Source organism: Numida meleagris, chromosome 1 (genome assembly GCF_002078875.1).
Source record: "Numida meleagris isolate 19003 breed g44 Domestic line chromosome 1, NumMel1.0, whole genome shotgun sequence".
Classification (NCBI taxonomy): domain Eukaryota; kingdom Metazoa; phylum Chordata; class Aves; order Galliformes; family Numididae; genus Numida; species Numida meleagris.
Genome location: NC_034409.1, coordinates 55,746,536 through 55,766,359, shown reverse-complemented (window position 1 = coordinate 55,766,359; position 19,824 = coordinate 55,746,536).

The window sequence follows — 19,824 nt, the reverse complement described above, 5'->3', positions numbered from 1 at the left end:
TTTTATTTATTTTTTTTTATTTGGTATCAGTTCAATGCCTTTACAAATGCTGGCACATCTAAAGCCTGGGCATCTTTTCAAAAGTACCATTGCACAGCTCTTTCCTCTAGGGACATCTTTTTTTCTCTCTCAGAACATATATTCACATGGAGTCAGTGTTATCCCAGATCCCAGTCTCTCATGGTTGTGCTCCCAGAGGCCACCACAACAAGAGCTGCCCATTAGCTTTGGGTCCTCACAACCCATGTGCCATGAACATACTGCATCTTACACTGTGTTACCTCCAAAGTCCTTAAGAGGTTCTGGTCTCTCATGACTGTCACGTCTTTCTCTTGTCCCTCCTGCACCCCGCTCTCCTCAAAACTGCTCCAGGAATCAATATCACAAAGAAACAACTGCTGGAAATCAATGAAGTTCTCATTCTTATTTAGCAGTTTCTGCTCAGCTTTGGCCATTTCTGAGTTTGCAATTTCCATTAATCATGTCAGTTTTTGTGAGTCTGTCCTGGTGCAAGTCACAGCTCACGCCCAGCATGGCGGAGGGTGGTGGGGCCACTTTGTTTAGTGCTGAGGGCAGCCAAGGGTGAGACAATCCCTCTGCACCAGATGGAGCAGCCACAGCGCTGTTGTAATTTTTTCTTTGGTGAAGCAAACTGTTCACACCAGGATGTGCTGGGATGAAAGCTCTGTATCAGGCTGCAGTAAGAACTCAATGTCCTGCTTCCACCAAAGAGGCAAAGAAATGGGCAGCTTTCACCATCCAAATTTCAAGTAACATTAAAAAAAAGAAACATTGTGTTTCTCTGGACATAAAGAGGAGTGAGTGGTGAGGGAGGAAGACAGAGATTTTCATACTTGGCAAAAGTGCTACTACCAAAATGTGCAGAAGGAAAAGTTACAGGAAGATGCTTCTGGGGACCACAGACTGTCCTGACATCTACAGGACGCAAAGATGATGAGTATGCAGTTATAGAGCTTCCAGTAAGACACATTGCCCGTACAGTTCACACAGGAAGATGACAAAGGCATACTAACACGGCTTAAGAAAGGACAAGCAAGCACTTCACCTACAAAACACACTTCTGGAAATCCATGGAGGGTTCATAGAATCATAGAACAGTTTGAGCTGGAAGAGACCCTTAAAGGCCATCTAGTCCAACTCCCCTGCAATGAACAGGGACACCTACAGCTAGATCAGGGTGCTCAGAGTCCTGTCCAGCCTGACCTTGAGTGTCTTCAGGGATGGGTCATCCACCACAGTTCCCATCCTCCTGTCTCTGAGTAACAGTCCTGCACCTTCTTCCATTGTCTCTAACATGTACTGTGGTACAATGTGACAGTTTATCCTTAGCCACATACTTTACTATTATCCTCAACACAGAGAGACCTTTAAAGATACCTGCTGAGGATACAGGAATATTCAAGATCTAACGGGCAGTAGTAGAAGGCAGCTAAGGAGCAAGGTCTTTCCAACATACTCCCATGGCTGAAGCTAGTTTGGGAGTATTGTCTCTGCACCATAGAACTGTGACTGTGTCTGGACAACATATTACTAGCAGAAGGTTTAAGTATTGCTGGGGTGCCAGAGTTCAAGAGATTTCAGTCCAGCTGCTGAATTCTCACCTGGAAATATGCAGAGTGCATGTAAATGTGTGTGCATTAACCTTTACCTTTGCAAATGAACAAAACATTTGTTCAAGCAAACCCACTTGCCCTGTATCCCAGCTCAATTTATGAGTGCAGATTTCTGGCTGACAATTTCAGAGGACATCACCAAGAAACTTGCTTAAGGTCCAGTGGCTGTCTTCTTAATGTTCTCCTCATCTTCTGCTTAACCTGACAAAATCATGGAGCGTGCTGACATTGGCTTTTCTACACTTTCACCTTCAAGATCACCTTCAAAAAAAAAACACCTTATGTTTCTATACTCACCAACCAGCTTTTCTGCCAAGATGAATGACCCATACAAAACCAAGCAAGGAAGCTAAGCTTTGAGAGATGGCTACGCAAGCGCAGCTAACACATGGGTACATGCTGCATCATCCTCTGCCTCCCTGCCACCTACAGTCTTGTGTGCCAGCAGAGGTCTGAAACTTATAAGACCATTAAGCTCAAAAATTGCTTGGGTCTCATAGCTAAGTGAAGACAAGCTTAGGCAGTACTTGAGCTGACCTCTCCCCTCCAAATCAAGACTGAGGGTCACTGATGGGTCTGGAGGAGGAAGTAGACACTGCAGGTGCAGTGTACTATTTGGAATGGATGAGAGAAAAACAAAGGAATAAAAAAGAGAAAAAAAAATCTGTTTTGTTTACCATTTTTGCTGCAAAGCCTCTCCTGCTCTAACTTTATAAGCATAAATAAACAGGGAAGTGTGTGTTAAACAGGGGTATGCTGGAGTGCTTTTATCCATTTGAAAAAGCTTTTTTTGGAAAGCCACTGTGCTGTCAGTGAGGGCATAAATACCTCACTAGGCCAGGGAAGGGTGATGCTGAACTCTCAGAGCTCTAAGATCAAGCAGACTTCATCTCCAGCCAGATGTGAGAGGTGAAGGAGGACCATGGTGAGAGTAGAAGTTTTTCTAGATTTTATCTCTTTAAAAAAAAAAAACACAGCGGCAAAAAAAAAAATCTTAAAAGTCTTTTCAATGGCTCTAGGTAAAAAAAAAAATCAAGACATGAATAATTATTAAAAAACAAACAAAACAAAAAATAACCAACCAACAAACAAAAACCCAACAAATCAAAGCAAAGCTAAAATAAGGCTGTTTCCTTTGTAACCTTCCTGCCTAGGTATGGAAGAGTGCAAACTGCTCCACTCAGAGGTTTGAAACCCAAACCCCAAAGGCTCACAGACCATTCCCTGTGCAGGGTGAACAGGACAGACTTCTGCTTTACCAATACGATAACCACTGTGCTCTGCACACCATACCTATTTCTGTTTTAGAGCACTCATAAATCTTAATTTACTAGATTTTTTTACACGCCTTATAAGGGGCAGCTCTTATCTTACTTGAACAAGTGACCTTAATTTATTGTGGAGAATTTTTCTGTGCTATAAACTGGTCATTATGTGATCAGCACGTCCAAGCCTCAAAAACAAATTGAGTGCTCACTAAGTGTAGTGGGTTTGCCTCCGAAAAACTTCTCTATGTAGTCCTTACTCTTCTAGCTTTACTTGATCAGTCCTCTGAACGTACAAACCCACAAAATAGGCAAGTTCTCTAGGCCAGACATGTTACTGATGGAAAACTGGGGTTGTCTAAGGAGAACCACTGATCTGTGTACCCTGGCAATCTAGCTCACACAAAATGAGATATAATGTGTTTGAGTTTGCTTTTGCTTTTTTTAATTTTATTTTTTAAATATACTGCGGGGAAGACTATGAATGATCTCAGCCTGACAACAAATTGCATTTTCAAGGAATCATAGAATGGAACCATAGAATGGCTTGGGTTAGAAGGAACCTCAAAGATCATCCAGTTCCAACCCCCAGCCATGGGCAGAGCTGCCACCTACCAGCTCAGGCTGCCTAGTGTCCCATACAACCTGGTCCTGAGTGCCTCCAGGGATGGGACATTCACAGCTTCTCTGGGCAGCCTGTGCCAGGGCCTCACTGCTCACTGAGTAAAGAATTTATTCCTAATATCTAGCCTAAGTTTTTCCTCCTTTAATATAAAGCCACTCTCCCTTGTCCTATAACTATTGGACTGCATAAAAAGTTGATCCCCTTCCTGCTTATTTTCTCCTCTCATGTACTGGAAGGCTGCAATTAGGTCTTCTCCAGACTGAACAAGCCCAACTCCCTCAGCCTTTCTTCATAGAAGTACCCCAGTCCTCTGATCATCTTTGTCCCTCCTCTGGACCTGCTCCAACAGCTGTCATCCTCAGTGAAATATCCTTATAAGACATAGCACATCATGAGAGATCGAAGGAAGAAGGTGCTGTCTCAGCAGACCAGCAGGAGACCTGCATCTGCATCTCCCTTATCCCCATGCAGGTCTTCTGCTAATAGTACAACTGAGCTCAAGTTTCAGGCCTTCTTCCAGTAAGAGCATTCATCTGTTTCCTTCTCTTCTGTCCAGCAGCTGTGCTGAAATATTAGATAGCTGATAGGTGGAGACACCAAGAGCCAGCTTAACCATACAATGTTTCCTAGAGAATTGGGCTTAAAGGAAGGAATAAAGAAGAATCTCATCCTGTCCACATCTATACCCACACATCAAACTTCAGGAAGACCAGGGAGGCAGAAATGCCTCACTTGGTGAACTGCTTTAAACCATATTTAATGAATAACTACCTTTTCTTAGAACCTCAACCAATCCCAGGTACAACAGCATCCCTTAGAAAATACAAAATCTCACAAAAGCCTTGGACTCTGGGAACATGAAACATTCACTTACTGCAAACCTTCCTGAGAACCATGCAGGTAGAATTACCTTGTGTTCCCAGTTGAAATACTTCCCCATCAAGCAATATAGACCTTGACAAACATAAATGAATTTGCTCCCTCCCAAAATTAAATAAATAAAAAGAAAGAAATAATGGTTTGTTTTAAAAATATTAACCTCTCATTTCAGTACAGTTGTTCCAAACCATAAGGAAACAGTATTTATTTACTTGTATCCACAGAAATATCAAAGTTACTCATTGGAAAGGAAGTTCTGGTTTCTGAGTTTCTCTAAACTAAGACTTGATCTCGGATGGGCCCTCTTGGCTGTGTTGTAACACAGAACAAATAAGTCAACAGTGGGCAGTTACTGTCATCAAGCCAACAGCACCACTTTAAGTTCAGACAGAAACCAAATCTGACTCTCCATAGAGGCTACTGTGGATTAAAGAGACTCATGTCTTTTTCTGGGACAGGGAAGTGTCAATCCTCAGCCATGGCTGGAGGACTTGGAGCATGTCAGCTGAAGAAGCAGGATCAAAATGACAATCAGGAAGGTGATGGGTCTTGCTGGGCTGACAGGGAGGGCATGCATGTGGAGTGAACACATACATGTGTACTCTATTGCCCCTAAACTTCCCGCTGTCCCCTTTCTTGTGAGCCAGCGGGGCTTCAAGCCTGCTGAGACAACTGACTTGTGCAATTTCAATGCCCTTTAGTAATGCACAAGAACAGAACCGACAGGAGAGTAGAGGGGATGGGGCATTGCAAGGCAATATTTATTTGCATAGCCATGAAGCCCATGGTTTGCTCACACCACATGATTCAGGGACCAGAAATCTAAGAATTTACACTGACAATTCTTCACAGCAAGTATCCCCAGGAGGTGTTTTTCAAGGGCCACCGTGCCCAAATTAACAAAGCAAAGCCATAGGTGCAATGTAGAGACCTTCAAGGTCTTGCTTTTAGAAATCCCACTATATGGCACTATTCAGGGGAAACAGCAACACATGATGCCAGACTCATCCCTCCTCCCACGCCTCACCCACTCAGAGATCCTACAACTTTTTGTGGCATCCTGGGGATCAAGGTGGTGGCAACCAGCCTGTGGTTACCTGGAGGCTTCCCTCAAATACGGGGTAATCCATAACCAGAACTGCCCCTTTTTCCCAGTGAGAGCCAACAGATGGAGGTAATGCAGAAATCTGTGAGATGTGACACTTTCCTCAGGGACTTAAATCCCTAAAGCCCTGCTTCCTCCCACCACAGCACACACCCAAAGCTACCACATAACAGAGAGCTCCTCATGAAGAAGACCCAAACTGTTCCTTTTCCACCAAAAATTCCACTTGATCTCCACATCCCAAATCTTAGCCCTTAACAGCTCAGTGTTTGGCAGGAAATACTAAAACACATCTCCTGATATACAGTGTTTACCATTCCAAAGCAGAACGAGCAATCTTCTCCTTATTTAATCTTGCAAAAGAACTGTGCAAACATACACAGTTGTTTTTGAGACGCAGTGATTAGGAAACATCCACACAGCTCTAATGTATGCAAATAAATCAATACACAAAGATAGATTAAAAAGGCAACACCAGAAAAGAGTAACAAGGACCATGGTCTTATGCTGGTTGTTTTTCTTGTAAAGATGTTTTTAATTTCATTTAGAAATGCTTCCCTCTCTCTTTCTGAATACACACGTGGGGGACATTCAAAGAGAAGTCTTGGTCAGAAGGAACAGGTTTGCATAGGGAGCTACTGGCAAGCAGATTTCAGAGACCATATTATTCTTATGACTCACTTTGTCCTCTGCAAAATTATTCCAATGAAAAGATTTTTTTTCTGAGGTGAAGCACAATTAAGTTTGACCTTCTTTGCTTAAATTAAAATAGGACTGAAATGAAGAATCTGACTCATTCCTCTAATTTTACAGGCTCAATAGTAATCTAGCCATGCTATTCATTTAGAGAAACCATTAATTTTGTTATGTGGCTGAAACTAGAAGGCCTCAGCTTTCTTTCTCTCACTTTTCCCCCCTCTTTTTGCTCTTTGTTTGTGCACCTGTTTGCACCACTTTACCATCCCATTTGAAAAACTTTGGGTAATCCTTTGGCACTAACCCTGGTGTGATAATACTTGTGTTATTCAGAAGCATAATTACAAAGGACAACACAGATAAAACACGTCTTTCACTTCTGCTGTGAATATGCCAGTTTTGCCAATCTTCAAGGTGAATGATTTCTAAAACCTTCTGTATTTAATGTTAATCTAAATTCTTCACACAGTGAAACTTCCAGCACCTTAGGGGAAAATGATTACATTTGACACATCAGAGTGAATGCTAATGGTCAAAACTTTTACAGTAATTCTCTTAACAGCAGCACCTTCCATACCAGAGTCCTTCTCCATAACACTTTGTGAATCTTGATGCACATGCTCAGAGGCAGCTTAGTGTTAGGCCTTATTTTGTCAAGGGGAAGCTAAATGCTGGGGCCAGGAAACATGCCAGTGGCAAGACAAAAGCAAAATCTTTAATTACTGCATCGTAATCCTTGGACCTGGATAATATTAAAATCTAAATGTCACAGCTTTTACTTTCTTTCCATATTTTAGAGAGGACTTTAATTAACTTTAAATAATCTTCCAACTGCAAGGATGTCTGCTACCCACTAACTGTGTAGAAAGATCAACAAGACCCTATTAATATCACCCAGTTGCCTGATTCAGGAGACGGAAAGTCAACATCTCCACACTCCTTGTTTCCTACCACTTCAGGCGACATCAGAAAGGGCCAAACTTTGCTCCATTTCAAGTCCCATTGCAAATTTGGACTCACTGGGGCTGGTATCAAGGGGATTGTCCCAGTGGCTTGGGTCGATCCTAATGAACTCCAACCCAGCAACCGCTTTTGTTAAACCCACAAAAGCATTTGCCTGAGTGACTTATATGAGTGCAACAGTTGAAACATGACACAAGAAGAAATCTCATTTATGCAGGTATCCTTCAAATCCTTTAGGGATTTTCTAGTAAAAAAAAAATAGTATTTTAAACCTGCAAATACAAGGAGCAGCATGGGAGAAAACACTCAGCAAAGGCCAGGCTGTCAATGCACTGCCGACTGTCGTGGCCCATGTTGTTGTACTGTTTTCCTCACAGCCACAAGAGATATTCCAACTAGTTTCCTTTGGTACCAGTCACAGGCTGGTAATAGCAACATGAAACTCATGGGAGGCTACAAAACAAGAGAAATTACTCTGGGTTCTCCTTTCCATAGCCTCTGCGTTTAGAACCAGTTTTCCTCCACAACGTTGTTCCATATCACCACAGGATAGACAAATGTTGTTCCATTATGTTCTTGTTATGCTGTTATATTTTTCTCAGGCTGCTGAGCTATTTGGAGCAGGATATCTGTTCTAGGCCTTTGCTTAGCTAGGCATGGTAAATGTACTGTGATGACAACAGCGGCAAATTGACATGCAAAAGGAATGGCCATCCTCTCAAACCTGATTGCTGACAAAATGTGCAATATCCAGCAGCATTGTCTAGAGATAATGAAAATGAGACTCAGGTTGGATATTAGGAAGAACTTCTTCTCAGAAGAAGTGGTGACACACTGGCACAGGCTGCCCAGGGAGGTGGTGGAGTCACTGTCCCTGGAGGCGTTCAAGAGCCGTGTGGATATGGCACTGAGGGACATGCTCTGTGAGCATGGTGGGGATGAGTTTGTGGTTGGACATGATAATCCTAGAGGTGTTTTCCAACCTTAATGATTCTATGATTCTAGGAAAACTGAGGCTGACCAGCAGAGCTCCTTGACCTCTGACTCTCTCATCTATGTGAGACACCTCATCCCATGAACCCAGTGAACCAAAAGGGTGACAAAAGAGTTGCAGAGAGACCCCCTAGGACAGTGCTCAGAGGGCAGGTGCCAGCTCAGCACAGTCTCCTGTCATCTCTGAGGCAGATGAACAAATGAATAACTGTCCTGAAGCAAGTCAGTCACACTGTGTAGTGCAAGCAAGCAGTGAAAGCATTACATACACTCAAGATCATTTTCCAAACCCTGACACGTTGCCCTGCCCCTAAGAGAGACTGAATAAAACCTAAGGAAAGAAGGACATCTAGTTGTCAGCAGTCAGCTCTTCAGAAACTTCTCAAAAATCTTTTTAGCCCCAAATGGAAAACTGTTCTACAGAAATAATAATTAGCCATGTTGTCAGCAAAAGGTAAGGCATAAATGGAGGGGAAGGTATACCTCTCCAGCTACGTTTTGTTCTTCGCCATGTAGGTTTTCTCAAAGCCTGTCCCAGCATCTCAGATTACTCTGTTATAGCACCTAGCCTAAATCCAACTGCGTGCAGCAGAGAATGGCTCTCCATATATCCTTCAAAATGCCTGGAGACTCACAGTGATCATTACCAATTAATGTGATTTTCTGCCTGAGGAAATGTATTTCCTCAGTGACAACTGTTTGGTGTCAACTAATCAGATTTAAACAAGATGTTTAGTGTTCAGATCAAATCTGCAGACCAAGCGTTTGTATTTTACAGGCAGGGTTTAAAAAAAAAAATAATAATTTTCCTCCTGACATCTCATGTAAATCTTCCCTCTTTTACTCTAACACCATTCCCCCTTATCCTATCACTGTCTACCCATGGATGGAAGCCCTGAAGAATCTCCTGGGTGCTTCTCTAGAGCTCTCTGAGGCAACTCAGATGTCATTAGTTGACTATGATACACCGCCTAGAAGACTGATGTTTGAAGTCATATTCTGTACTGACATTCCCTTATCATAATAAGTAAAAAATTTCATTTCTTCCACTCTCATTTTCATCACAGGATAGGGAATGAATTTCAGTGTCTGAATCAAGACTATCTAGATTTGCATCCTAGTGTCCGTGAAATCCTGAAATGAAACAAAAAATATATTGAAAGGAACACAAATAGACTGTGTTCATAGAAATTCAGTGAGAAGCCTTCCAAGGTCAAGCAAGGCTAACATCTTCCAAGTAAAGAGGAAAAAAGATAAACTTTTCTCCCTACGCAGACTTCCCAGATGAAGGACAGAGGTTATTTTGTGGGTGGGCATATTTTCAACGTTTCGATTTAATTAGGATAGTTTTCTAACTGCTTGGCTGCCTATCAGAATTTCGGCAGGATAGAAATTGGGCAAAAATGCTTCTAGAACAAACCTTATTGTGAGAGATCTCTCGTTCCATGGTCCTAGCCAGCTGGAAACACCGTGAATAGCCTCTTCAGTGATATTTCAGTCTCCTGCTTTTGGACCCAGCTGAAACCAGGAAGTGCGGCAAAACCATAAATACCATTAAAAGACAGAGAGGGAAAAAGATTAACCAGATTTTGGCAAACCTCCAAAACTCTGCATTTCAGTTTGGGGCACAGGTTCAAGCTGGTTTTCCTGGATCAGTTCATCTACCTCAGTTATTTCCTGCTTTTACATGGTATAAAGTGCATTTGCTTATCTTTCACTCCTTTGTACAGCAAGCTCTACTCATACTCCTTATGCATCAGGCAATATTTGTGCAAAAAGAGTAAGAGGACTAAAATCATGGCAAGACTCCACAGCTAATTTGGAATAAGAAATAGTGGGCGGCACAAGCTGATTCCAGCTGCAAGGGGTTATATGGAAATAACTCTCTCCCTTTTTCAAAGTCCTGTCCCATGTAGCAGGTTTGTTCGTTAATTAGAAATTATAATATGTATTATTGATCATGAATGAATGGCAAAATTCATTGCGCAGGCCTGCTGAAGGAAAAGAAATAAAAAGGCAAAAGAAAAAGCTGAAGGGCATGTGATTTTTGGTCTGGTTCTAAATGGGGAGAGAGGTGAGGAGGAGAACATTCCCGCTCATCCACTCCTGTGTCGTAGTCAGCAGGAGCATGGCAGAATGGCTACTTACCCTTTAGCTTCCTCATTTATAGCAAGTGTTCAAATACCTTTTGAACACAAATGTAAGCACTCTCCTAAGCAGAGGTTAGTGTCCACTGCAACGTTTTGAGACCAGTTCTGTTCAAGCGCTCAGCAGCTCCTGCAAGAACTCAGTGTCTTCAGCAGTCAGCCTGGGACTGCAGTGTGAGGCACTGCCACAGTATTCAAAACTGTCTTGTAAGGTCATCTGAATGGGATACTGACCATGCTAGAGTCCAAAGGACACCTGTGAAACTACGGTCACAGACACACAAACCACTGCTGAAATAATACAGAGTGAAATAGACCAAGACAACATAAACAAAAAATAGCAGGTAGAAAGCAGTGTATGATTTGTCAGAAATGATTTTCAGACAAATAGATTTACTTTTCCTTTTTTTTTTTTTTTTTGGGGGGGGGGGGGGGGGGGGAAATAAAGCGAGCTGCATGTCCTTTAGAAACAGTGCTAGTATTATTCACGCTGCCAACCAAACCACTTAAGCTGCAGAACCTTTGCAGTACCACAAGTGTAGTACAAAAAAAAAAAAAAAAAAAAAAAAAAAAAAAAAAAAAACCAAAAACCACTTACTTCCTTTTTTTTTCCCCCCTGAGTATTGACATTCTTGTGCAGTATTAGGAGAGCTAATTTAGCTTCCAGTTCTAAGAATTTTTGAATCTATAGCCAGTAATTATTTGCATTCAGGGGTACAAAAGAGGAAAACAAAGCCCACAAATTCTAGCACATTCATGTGGGATTGGGAGTTGAATTAGGATCCTCACACCCCATTGAATTATCGGCCCCCCTATTAGAGCCTTATTAAAATGGTAATGATTATAATGCCAGTCATAGGCAGGCTGTCGCACCTGTCAAAAAAAATACCCCGATTATCCTGTTCATTCAACTGTCTGGCACTCGAATCCGTGTCTCAGGTTTACTATTCTGTGAAGTTTTTCTTTTTCTTTCTTTTTTTTTCCCCCTTTCTATGAAGAAAAGCAAAAGATACAAGAACAAACACTTCCACAAAGGTGATAAAAAATCCCCTCTAATTTAGCACATCTACTACCCATTTGGCGTTATGGTATCTAGGACAGCAATCTGAGGAAATAGATACTATTTCACTGGATTTCTCTATAGCGAGGAAGAATACAGAGGGCTACACTAAAATCTCTTTATAAAAAGGAACATTGGTATTTTAAGAACAAAAAGAACAGTTGTCCTTCCCCCTTCCATACACACACATACACACGCACACCATTTCTACACACAGCCAGGATTATGTTACTTAGAGCAGCGAAGTCTTTCTTCATATACAGTATAAACACCTCAGATGGTTGAAAGGAGCAATCCTCAAAGGACCATCATTAGTTTCCGTTCACAGGTTTTACTGACTAAGAAATGGTATTTATTTATTTTCTCCTTTAAATTAGCAAAAATAAAATTCAAAATAAGCAGCACAAATCTTGGGTCTAATCCTGAGCACACATTTAGTAGAAGTGCACTGAGGCTTGGAGCTTTCAGTTTTAAATCCTGGAGGGATTATTCCAATCGCAGTTGTTAATAGCAAGAACAACAATAATTTTAATAATAATGAAACAACACAGAGATAGTTGGCTTCCTTGAAAGTAAAAAACAAGTCGAAATGGTGTAAATGGGTTCCTGAGGAATTTAACTGATTATTAGGTGGAGGGAAGACTAAATATTTTCTACCTTATTCAAAGGATGCCTTTCCTCTTTCCTCCATCACAGTTGTATGAGTTTGTCAAATACCACAGTATAAAAGAATGTCAGTGGAAGAGCATTTAGGGGCTGAATGCCTTCAATAGCATCCAAGACAGATGCTGTGTCACTAAGTGCCCGGGACTCTTTGGGAAGTGGAGCAAGCAACAAAAGACCAGTTGGGTTCTGTTTGTTTTGGTTTGTTCCAGAAAACTATTTTTGATGAAACATAAAAAAGCCAGGATTTTCTTAGCACTGGGAATAAAGAAATGTGTAAGAACTGCACTTAGCTGGCATCAGCTCCCAAGCTCATGAGGCACTAGATTCAATCTTATTTCCACTGAAGTAACTAGAAAAAAATACTTTTATTTAGAAGGTGACCTATTAATTTGCATAATTATTCCCACTCTAAGACAATAGGGGTTGTAGCTAGACTTTGGCGAAAACAGCCCCAAATGCCATTATTATTTACGTTGTTCTGTTTCTAAACAATTATATATTTTCTGACCTCACAACAGCTCAGAGAATATTTCTTAAGGTGAAAGGGAACAGACTTTGAAAGGATTTTTTTAGTAAGAAGCAAGAAGTGAGCAGAGAATTGAGGAAAATATATGATTTAGCAAGCTGTGTGCAGTTTGCTACCTAACACCCCCTCTGTCTAAACACTAATAGTTTTATTTTTGGACCCGATGTCCCTAAGTATTCTATTTTCTGCTTTTTTTAGATGGTAAATACTCAACAGCAGGGATGGATGCTGTTTGTTCATTGCCTGCAAAGGAAGAACTTAAGGAGAACTTTGAGTTCTTCATTGAGACAGTGATTCCTCTAAAAATCCAGTTATCTCTATGGGAGGAAAGCTAGGCCAAGCTTAAGCACTTCTGAAAACCCTGTCTATACATAAGCACAATCACTTAACCCAAAATCCCTCAATGTCCCCATAGTCACATATGTCTGAGCAATGCAGTCAGACTGTGAGAAACAATCGACCTACACATTTTTGACTCTCCACTCCTAAATGTGTAGGATGAACGGAAGGCTGATGCAGCCTTCAGATCAAGTTCAAGCAGCTTCTAGGTCACCTGAACTTTTGCAGGACATTAAGGAATGCCCTGAGACCATGCCACTAACTTCACAGCACATGCAACCCAGATGTTACTGTTATTATTGATTTACTTGCTACTTCTTACCTTAAATTGCCTCTGCTGGCTTAGAGCCCCCTCTTCCTACACAAATTGCTGAAATCCTTGCTCCTTTATAGTATCCTTGGGAGAACCACAGCATTCACACTGATGCTGAGAAGCTACAGGTTAAAAAAGGAACAAGAGAGGCTACACATGCAAGGAAGAGCTGGATGGGATGAATGCAGATGCTGCCTGTATTTCTGAAGGTGGCACATAGCTTGGACCTGATAAGAACAGCTGAGGCAACAGGACCATGAATGGTTTCTCCAACACAAGGGCAGGCAGAGAGCCCCTGGGCAAGAGAAGACAGAAAACAACAAAGGAGAAAAGAGGGTGCACCTCATCTCATGTGCTTCAATCAAATAGCTGCAACAAAATTCAGCAGACAAACTTCTGAAAGCATTACCATGAAAAAGCTTGAATGTATAAAACACTACTATAGCAATGGAGACAGCCAGCTCCACCAAGGGGGTGGAGATCACATCACAGACATTTCACTTGCCTAGAATTTGCCTGCAATTGATCAAAATGCAAATGTTTGAGGTGATGCGCCAAGTGGTATAGTCATCTTTCAGACATTTGCCTCCTTGAATTTCACCAATATTCACATGATATCGTGGCTTTTCGTTTTGAGTGAGTGAATGTTGCCACCATTTGTGGATATGGTAGCTAAAGAAACTACCCATTCCTTCAAAAAAATTCTCAAACAGAAACAGGCCACCCACTAATTATTAGCCAGAGTTACCAGTTAAAAACATTAGGGGAATCTCATGAATGGAGGGCAGTGTGCATGTTTTATTAGTTTGAACAACTGAATAGATGGATGAAAGATAAGGTAATGATTTGTGACAGGGGTCCAAAATTTGATTTCAACAATTAAATTATCCTTCTAAGAGATCCCCAAGGAAATCTATTAAAATACCATCTTCCCCTAACCCCAAAGTACACAAAAGCTGCCTAGTAACTGTCCAGTATCACTTCCTTTGTGACATGCTGGATGATTCCCAAGACAAAAACCATATGCTGTTCAATGAATGGTAGAACAATCAACAAGGAAAGGCTGTTCTTTAAGTTACATGCACCAAAAGGAATTAAAAAAAAAAGAAGGAAAAAGAAACAAAAAAGAAAAAAGAAACTGACAGCTATGCAACATAGTTTGGTCTAGAAAACATAGGGCTTAGTTTTGCACAATTTGTTTTTCACTGGATAGTCAAAATTCCAAGTCTAAAAAAGCAAGATTACATTCCTAGAAAGTATGAGGGGAAATGAACTCCTGAAGCCATGAAATCTCTGCACCTAAAGGCAATCCCCTGTGTTCTTAGGAGCATGCAGCACTGAAAGCTGGATTGGCCCATACTTAATCAAGAGATTAACCTTTTTATCAGTTCTCTGATGTTGAAGCCTATGCTTTCCCAATTCCCACCACTCTCTAGCCTCCTTACACTGTTGTTAAACCTAAGGTTAGCTCAACAGCATAAACACTGCTATTTAAACCCAGAGGCTCTGTCTGTGGAGGATGAAAGAGATATCCACAAAAGAAGGTAGAAGAATGAACTTCTGCACCATGATAGAGTTAAAGGAGGTTTTTACTAGACTCGAACTGGAACAACTTTCTCACCTAAAAATAGTACTTACACCCAAATATGGAATATGAAGCAAGATATTGAGCAATACAGGAGCCCATGTGACATCTCAGGTACCTAATTTACTTACCACTTAATTATGTATCTATTGATGGCAAGAAACAAAGTCATGGTGCAGATGTGCCATTTTGAAATATCAGTTTGAGATGTGATACCAGAAAACAGTATCAAGTATTGAGAGATCAGTATCAGGAACAAAGCTCACCCCCAGCCAGTTGGTTAACATAGTCCAAAATACTTCCCTATCTGCTATTTTTTTTTAACGTTTTCTCTGCTTGCATCCAAAATTATTTAAAAATTTCTTTTCAGTCATCAGTTCTATAAAGTGGAACGTTCTATGTTCAGATGTGATTTTTGAAGCTATGAATAAAAAGCTGTTTTTAACTAGAAAACTTCACTTCAGAAGGTAAGTGCACCTCTCAGATTACTGCTTTGTCCACACAAGTGTCTCAGCTTCACAAAGATTTAGACATTCACATCACTTTCCCTGTATTTTTCTTGCAAAAAAAAAAAAAAAAAAAAAACAGAACTCATCCCAATGTGAAGAATTTTAAACAAATGAGCCGTTTATGTCTAGGCAGATGCATACAGTTAAGACTTTGCAGGACTTAGACTGCAGAGAAGATGCAGTATCTGGTTTCAGAAGTCTACAAGAAACTCAGAGAGGAGCCTTGTGTGAACCACTAGAATGTTTTACCTATCCAGCCTGGCACATTTAATTCCAGGTCCTAAAGTCTACACAGCTAATCAACATTCTCATAAAACTTCTGCATAATTCAAAAACAGCAACAACAAGAGAGACATTGTTATGTACCATGATTTCCATTCTCTTAGGGAAAACCTCAAACTTCAAGAAAATCTAAAGGAATATTAGAGACAGCTATCAATACATTTTTAAGATATAATTTTCCCTTTGTATGATTATTCATGATCCTGAAGCCAAAGCCCCAGATCTGAACAACTGCCCAAACCCTTCTTTCATCTGACCCCAAGTGTAGTTAGCATTCAGTTCAGAATATAGTGCTTTGACTCTGAAAAGGAGCAGTTACCTCCTTCATAAGCAGCTTTAGGGAGGAGGATTAAAAAAAAAAAAACTAGGAAGAAAAAAAAAAAAGAATTCTGTCCTTGAAAAGCTTGAATATATGGCCAAGGTAGAAGTGTTTGGTGTAAGTACCTGAAAGAATATTGAGACCAAAATCCTCTTACCAAAGTCAAGATTTTGATCATAATTGATAATTTGCTCCACAACCCAGTTCTGCATATGAAATTCTCCAAAGTTGCTGCCTAAGCCCAGGGACATAGTGGTTTCCTGTGCTAATGGATCTGAAGATTCCTGAGTTCTTGATACCATACACTTTAAATGGGAATGGACATTCCCATTTAATTCCCAGCTGCTGAAAGACACTTAGATTACACCTAAACCTGCTGAGATTCCTTGCTGTGATGTTCTTCTGATAATCTTGTCGGCAAGACTTGACAGTACCTATCCCCTGTGTACATCTACCAAATCAGCCACGTGCAAATGGAGGAAGGTGGAATTTCTGGACTGTATGATTTCCTGTTTAGTTTTTGTGGTTCCTATTCTTGCTTGCCTTTTTCTCCTACAGCTTACAGAGCTTCAGCACCCAACTCAGGGCTGTAGATGTCCCAGAATGACAAATAGTCTGTGTCTCAAAGGTGCAAAGTTCAGTTAATGGATGTAGCTGTGACTCCTTCAATCAACAAACCCCTACACAGAGGCCTCTGTTAACTGAGACTTTGACTTCATGGTATTTATTTTGCTCTGCTTCATAAAGATTTTACCACCAGTGATGACTCACTCAACAGTTATACATGGTAATTATTAGGACAACTGGAACTGAAGGGTTTTATGAAGGAGTTTGTCTCCTCATACTTCTATACGCCACACATGAATGGGATCAGTGGAACTGCTTCAGTTTAGTTTCAAATTAACACCAGGTCAGGCTCATAAATTTACTCCCAAACTACAAACAGCAGTAATGCATATTGCAGGCACTTGTTCTTCTCCAAGTATTTCATCTTTACACCACAGGAGGCAAGAAAAACACCTGCCCTGCTGCAATATCAGTTGGGTGTAACTGTACTGAAATCACGTGAGATACAAACAATAGATAACCAAGAATTATACTCAGCCCGTTTTTAGTGTTACTCTCCTATGCATTCAGTAGGCCTTACTGTGCTAACAGGAAATTCAGTATTTATCAAATTAGTGGTTTGTGACTGTCCTTGAGTGGCAATGATCACATAAAACAAGGCCTAAAATGTTCACAGTATTTTCCATTAGCTTTGCTGATGGAGAGAGCTATAGCTCCACACTCAAAACTTTTGTCAGGAAATGTGTTCAACAGGTGTGCAGTATCACTTGGGGTTTTTATACCAGCCCAGGCTGTACAATAGGTGCTGTATTATTGGAAAAAAAGAATAAAGCAATTAATACTCTTGTGGTTTTTTTTCCATTCAGATTATTGAGAACAAGTCAACAAGAGAAATTGCTAGTCAAAAGACTGTGGGATATCACAAATTTCCTAATAATCCTAAAATCAAATCCTGCTGACTAGGACACAGCCATTAGTCCTTACGCAGGCAAAATCAATACAAGGCAAAGTTCACGAAAGAGCACAAAATAAGAAAGAGGTGGAAACGCCTAGCAAGCTCTCTGTCAGGTCCTGTGCAAACATATGATCACAATATTATGCATTAAGATCACAGTGTACTGTTTCCACATCACCCCAAGTGGAGTATTTGGAGGATGCTTTGGGTGTATTGAGAATGTCTGAACAGTAGCTAGTACATAATAAATTAATGTTCCCCCACATCTACTCACCAAGCATTTAAGCAGGTGCAATTCAGCCCAATCATTTCAGATATAAAGAAGAAAGTGCCATTGTAAAAGTAATACACAAGAAATCAACTGGAGCACACACATTCTAGGTTTGATTCTCACCTCTGACCTTTACTGTCTGACCCTGGTCAAGTCACTTTATCTTCAGACCTCAAGTTTCCAGGTGTAAAATGTCTATTCACTCTCCACATGCCCATCTTATTTGTTGAAGAACATTGAGTCAGGATAAGAAGGAAGAGGTTTGTCTTTCAGCATGTTTTTGTGCAGTGCTTAGCACAACACGAGCTTAATGCTGGCCTAATACAAAAACCAAGCAGCAGTAGGGCATTTCCAGCGGGCCTTTTGCCAATCACATTTCCTGTAACCAGGAAGAAACATCAGTTATTAGCATGAATGGAAGGAAGAGATGGGGTTTGGGGAGCTTTCGTAGGGACACCCTGTTCCTGGGCCTCCTAGATACAAGAGTCTAGTTATGCAAGAGGTGTCAGTGTCTCCTTGTGAAGCCAAAGGACCCTCTCCAAATTTGTCAGCCAAAAGCAGGATTACACTTTTTTGGACACACCTCCATTTCACCATTTGCTCCTGTCTCTACCTATCGTTCCAGCGGCTCTCTCATTGTCTCTTATCTCCCCTCCACAGGATCTTTTCTTGTTTTAGCCAGAGCAATATCGGGTTTTATTTCCTCTTCATTCCATCCATCCAGTCCCCTCACTCAGACTTCCCCCAAACCACCATTCTGTGCACTTGAAACAAAACTGTAAACTTCAGAAACTATTTGTATTTCACGGGTATTCACACATTATGCCAAAACTATGGCCCAAAAGTTTGGCGGGTAACCTCCCCAGAATTTGTGAGCTGATGATGAATGGCTGTGAAGCTTTTGTGATTGCTCAGGCTCCATTGTGGCTGGAACAATGGAGGAGGACACAAGTCTGGCTCAGGAGAGCAACGGATAAAACTGTTGGGGAGAATGGCGGGCTCCTGCCGACATGACCACTTGTTGACATTGAAAGGATTCAAAAACAAGTGAGCAGAAACAGAAACGATTCTGTTCGGCGAGGCTATTAGTTGCAACGTGTGGCACTGGAGCGGTCACTCCTGATGTGTTTCCTCGCTAATGAGCCCTGAATGCCCTATTAAACTGGGATGCTATAGGCCCAGCACCACTAGGGCAATGCTATGCATGGACGACTCCCCCGGCACCTATTGGCTGCCTGCATGAAGGAAGCAACTGGCAACACTCAGATTTAAACAGGACTGACAGTACAGTTAAATGATCATTAATTAGAGTTGCTGAACGGATAGAGACTCAAAGAAATTCTTAGTGACAAGATAACAGTCTAACATTACTCAGTTTTGAGCAAGTTCAAGTTTGCACCCCATCTTCGTCTTTGTATTGTGCAGACTAGTGTCAAATTGATTTTAATTTCATTAATATATTTGCAGACCATAAGAAATCCTGACTGTGTGTTGAGACATTAATAAAGATTTTTGTATGAAAACATGGAAAAAAAAAAAACAAAACCAGAAAAACTAGTCCTGTGTTAAAAATAGATTTGATGTAGAAAATCTCACATCAGGAAAATGAAAAGAATCCATTATCTATTACATTGTTTGGAAATTAATCCATAAGGAAGCTTCCATTCACACTTTTTACGTACTCTTTCATTAGCCCCTCTCCCCAGTACTTAATATGCTCAATTCATTCAAGCTTACTCCAGCCTTACCACTTGATCCCCTGGTTTGCTTGGTACTGAATACTTTTGGAAAAACAAGGGAATGTAGCATCAAAGCATCAAGCACTGAAAACCAAATGTCAGGAGAAGTGAACTGTCTGGCTTGAGGGCATCATCCCTATGCTCTGGCTTGGGAAGAGCCTTTCCCCAAAAGCACATTATCCCTTAATCACCTGCGCTGGTTTTGTCATTCTGTGAAGCAGTGTGTACGGCCTGTTCTTGCAACTGGATATTGGATTAGCACAAGTTTGAGATCCTACAAGAAACCTTGCTCACTCAAGTCTATACTGTTGAGTACTGATTCTCACAACTCTATATAAAAGCTTCATAAATATGCAGTACAGTTCCTAAAAGCTTAGAGGACCAAG